Raw genomic sequence first — 5,460 nt, 5'->3', positions numbered from 1 at the left:
CATGAGATTTAAACTATTCCTTAACTCTTTTATAATATGGATATTTAAAAATATATTTCTTAAGAATTTGAGAGATTTAAAAATTTTACAATGGTGACAAATATGAATTGTAAGGACATAAGTAATTAAAAGATGGTGGTGATTGTTGTTGAATCAGAATCTCCAGCGAATTTTCAGAGACTATAAACTACATGGAAGCTCTGGTGGCCTAGTGCCAAGAAGCTGCACTGCAATCCCAGAGGTAAGCGGTTCCAATCCACTAGATGCTCTGCTGGAGAAGGAGGGGCAAACTACTCCTGTACCAGTCAGATCTGATTTGAGGGAAGACACACACACACACACACACACACACACACACGTCTGCTGTTAGGGACCTCTCCAAAGTACTGAAGAGCAATGGTGTCTCTCTGGAAACTAAGGTGCATCTGATACAGGCCATGGTCTTTGCTATCACTTGTTATGCATCAGAGAGTTGGACAGTGACTAAGGAGGATAGAAGGAGAATTGATGCCTTTGAGCTGTGGTGCTGGGGAAGAGTATTGAGGGTACCATGAACTGCTAGGAAAACAGATTTATCCTGGAAAGAGTTAAATCGGGCGGCTCCCTGGAGGCAAGGATTCTGAGGCTCCGTCTAACATACTTTGGACATGTTGCAAGGAGGGACAGGTCCTTGGAGAGGGACATTATGCTTGGGAGGGTGGAGGGACAGCGCAGGAGGGGAAGGCTCTCTATGAGGTGGATTGATTCAGTGACTGGGGTAATCGGGATGGGAGTGTCAGAGACAGTGTTATTGGCACAGGACAGAGCAGAGTTTAGGGCTCTTGTACCTAGGGTCGTTATGAGTCGCAAACGACTCGACGGTACATAACAACAACAGCATAAACTACATGGAAAGAAATTGCCCATATTTCTCTTGTGAAGGAAGGGGCAGTGGATTGAAATTTCATGCTCCTGTCTTGGTTTCATGGCTTCTTACCACTAGGCCACTAGAATTCCCTAAAAGATTGCTAATTGTGTTCTGGGGGCCTAGTAAGAAAGGTGTTGCGCAGCCAACCCCAAAAGAAGAGGTTAGAATCTACCAGCTGCTCCGTGGGAGAAAGATTGGCGATCTCTTTGCAATTTAAAGCCTCTGAAAATCCTCTTGGAAGCTCAGGCGTGATTCATTTCTGACCCCATGCCACATAACAACAATATATATAACTAGAGTCTTTGAATCCACTAGTGCCTTCTTCTGCGAAAAGACGAGCAATCCTCCTCCTATGCAGTTTGCAACCTCATAAAGGAAACCCAGTGAAGCCTCAGCCACGAATCGTTTGGTACTAGACTGGCAATGACGGTTTTTGAAACTTAAACCAATATTAAAAAATAAAAATAAAATTAACTTCTGCTGTTTTAAAAGGCAAAGGAGCGCCACCTGGTGTTGGACAAAGCGGTTGCCAATTATTTAAAATAAAATTACTTATTTTCTAAACATTCTAATTCATAATGCTTTTCTTGGTATTCTACCTCTAGCATACTGTAGTTATCTTGCACAAATATATGGAATGAATTCTTTCTGGAATACGTTTCTGATAAAAACTAAAAAGACCAATTAGTTTTTTAAATTTTAAATTGAAAAAGGTTTAAAGTTTATCTCCTCCTCTCTTCCTTACAGTATCTGTGGCTGCTGTGCGACTACACGTCACACACATCAGACCCCACTACAGCGGTTTTCATCCATCTATCAGTTTGCGCCCTTGTCCTGCTCCTGTCAATGACTGAGATGTGGAAGTAGATGCTGCCTGGGAAGACAGCACAATTATCACTGGCCCATGTAAGTTCGAAGACTTCCGCTCAGCTCTGCCAAGCCTGCGTTAGACCCTGCAGCAGTCGGGAATACTCCTATCCTACCTTCTCTTTCCACTCATTTTGTTGGTTACATTTCCCTGGCAGTCTGACAGCTCCTCCTCATCCAGATTTCACCCTATTTCTTTTTACACAAGTCTTCCCCTATAATAAAATTCTTTTATATTTAATTCTGCCATTGCATCTGTTTTTTAAAAATCCATCTTTGTCTAATACATGACCTTTCTGGAAACATTTGTGAATAATGCTTCCAATCTAGGCCATGGTCTTTACAATTACATACTATGTGTTAAAAAACTGGACAATGACTAAGGATGACAGAAGAAGAATCGATGTCTTTGAATTGTTTTGCAGAAGAAGAGTCTTGAACATACTATGGACTGCTAACAGAAAAAAGCAAGTCTGTATAGGAGAGGGTGAAACCATGTTTCTCCTTGGAGGCAAGGATTTTGAAGCTCTGTCTCACATACTTTGGCCAAGAAAGGCCAGTCCGTGGAGAAGAACATCATGCTTGCAAGGGTGGAGGGAGAGCACAGGACAGGAAAACCCCAGAGGAGATCTATTGATACAATAACTAGGGCAATGGAATTAGGTGTGTTGGAGTCAGTGAGACTGTATCAGGATGGAACTATCGTACATAGGGTCGCTATACTCTATGGCACAATAACCACCCCCATACATTTATGAAACGTTCTTCTTGAAATATTTATGAGTAATGAATCTGTAAAAACTTCAGGTTTTAGAACTGTCATGGCAGTTTTCATGCGTTAATTTAGATTTTGACATTGGAATTCAGTTACATGTTCTTTCCTAGTTTTATTGATTAGCACATGGTGTGGAAAAAGGACATGTATCCTATAAAAATCAAGTGGCTTTTTGATGCATGGTAGACCACTCCTAACATAATCCTAGTGTCTTATTTTTCAAATCAGCTACAAAAATATTTGGGAAAGAGTGATGATTTGTTGTTGATAGATGCCATCTAATTGGCTTCCACTCATAATAGCCTTATGTACAACAGAACAAAACCTTGTTGAATCTTGTGCCATCCTCCAATCCTTGCTGTGCGTAAGCCCATTGTCTAGGTTATTACATCAATCCACTTGTTGGGAATCATCTTTTTCTTCACCATCCACTGTCTCAAACATGACATTCTTCTTCAGGTACTGGCTCCTCCATATGTCATGATAAAAGTACAGAGATGAAGCCTCATCATCCTTGCTTCTTAGGATCCCTTTGGCTGCATTATTTCCAAGACTGATTTGCTCATTTGGCAGCCCATGATGTATTTATCATTATTCTCCAATGCCACAACTTAAAGGTATCAATTCTCCTTCAGTCTTCCTTATTCATTGTACAAGGCTCACATGCTATTTGAAAGTGTAGTGACTTGAGTTTGACACACCTTAGTCTTTAAAGTGACATTCTTACTCTTTAACAGTGCTAATTAATTACTGAAAATTAAAGGTTCTGTTGGAAAAAATTTCTTACTCTTTAACAGTGCTAATTAATTACTGAAAATTAAAGGTTCTGTTGGAAAAAATTTCTCTTTGAAAAAGGAATAAAAATTAGGGAAGAAGGGATTTTGATGTCATTTTCATATAAGTACAATATATGATATTCAATATTCCAATTTTGGTGATGATTCAAATACAGATTCTGATTTATTTGACTTTGTCATTGAAATAGGACATGCATTATTGGAATTTTACAGAGAATAATCAAGGCTGTGGAGTGAGACATTTTGCAGTTCTGGATAGACAGGTAGTCATGAAGTGAGCACTAGTAGCTTACAGCTTCTGGAAACTACCCAAGGCTCTCTTGTTCTTCTGGCCATAGTCTTGGGGTGTGGTGGGGTTTTTTTTGTGGTTTTTTTTTTCTCTTTCCATTTCACTGACACATTATTCTAAGAAGTAACACAACTCTAGGAAAAAACCACCCAAACAAACTCTTCACGTTGTCTTGGAATTGGCATAGTGGTAAGTATAATAGCCCCGTAGACAGAGTGTATATAGTCGAGTCTTAGCTTCACCACATGCTAATCCTCAATATCGTGAGTGAATTATTCACTCTCTTTGGATCTGTTTCCCTGCTTGTAAAATGGATTGTGATTCTCCGACTCATTCACATAATCTTAAGGAGTAAGTGAAATAATATACTTGAGAGCATTATAAACTAAAGTTCATTATATTTTAAGGATATATTGTCATTTTTTAACTATATTCCTAGCTAAAAAACTACTTGAAAAAAAAGGCAAACAAATGTTTAACATTTTCTAGGTATTTTGGCATGTATAGACTACCTATCCTAAGAGATTTCTTAAATAAAAAATTTCTGAAACAATTATTTAAATAAACAAATAAGACTTAAAAGAAACTTTATTTTGCTTTTCTTCTTTCGTATAAAAGATATAGATTATATACTAATAAAGGCAACAACTCCCTTGAAAGAGTCCTGATGGCAAAGTTGTTAAGAACTTGGTTTATAATTCTTCTTCTATGAATATTACAGCCTTAGAAAACCTAGGGAACAGTTTCACCCTGTTCTATAAGGTCACTGTTGTTGTTGTGTGCCCTTTAGTTGACCTTCCAGCAGATTTTCAGAGACACTTATCATACAGGAATAATCACAATTTCCTCCCATGTGATTAAACTGCCTCTGAAAACTCACTGGAGGGTCATCTATGGGTTGGTTCCAACTCCAAGGTATACACACACCACCACCACCAACAACAATAACAATCACACAGGGGTATTGCCCATCCTTTTCTCTCAGAGCAGCTGGTGAATTCAAACCACATGCCTTCAGAATTGCAGTGCATATTCTTATCACTAAGTCACCAGAGCTCCCTTGGGTTCACTAAGAATTGGAATTAAAAATGCATTTTTTTTACTACCTTGGAAAAAACAATGAACATAAATTTAAATGGAAGAAAAGATCTAAATGAAACAGAGAAATAATTTGCTCCTTTCAATTGTGAGTGTGGGTGGGAGGAAAGGAAACATCTACTTGACAATATAAACAAAGAATGGGAAAGAACATCTTTGTTTATCTGTAAATACGAGCAATAAAATGATTTTTTATTCCAATACATTTTAATTGTATTCTTTTGGAAGCTTTTATGAAAAAACATCAATTATGAAACTTATCTCTACAAATATTTAAAAATATAGCTTACCATATTATTGCCACAATAACAAAATGTTACCTGTAAATTATTTATTTATAGTTAGAACAAAAAAATGATTATAGAATTTAACCATTTTCTTCGTGTTTTATGCAATTGCTACTGTGATAGCTGTAGAGGGGCTTCAGGCCTTTTGTTCATAGGGTAGTTATGAGTTGTGCTCAACTTGAAGGCAAATAACAACAACAACAACTGTGCTACTAGTGTAACATTATTATTATTATTATGAACTAGCTTAATTAGGCATTGTTAGTCTGATAAGTTTAAACAAGTAGGTGAAAAGAATAAGATAATCATATCTTATACGTTGTTGTTATGTGCCTTCGAGTCATTTGCAACTCATAGCGACCCTATGCACAACAGCCCTAAACCCTGCTCTATCCTGCGCTAACCACACTGCCTCTGACACACCCATCCCGATTACCCCA

This window comes from Elephantulus edwardii, unplaced genomic scaffold (genome assembly GCF_000299155.1).
Source record: "Elephantulus edwardii isolate Elephantulus edwardi_28Jun2011 unplaced genomic scaffold, EleEdw1.0 scaffold00058, whole genome shotgun sequence".
NCBI lineage: Eukaryota > Metazoa > Chordata > Mammalia > Macroscelidea > Macroscelididae > Elephantulus > Elephantulus edwardii.
The sequence above is the reverse complement of the archived record's forward strand: the minus strand, read 5'-3'. Positions refer to the sequence as shown.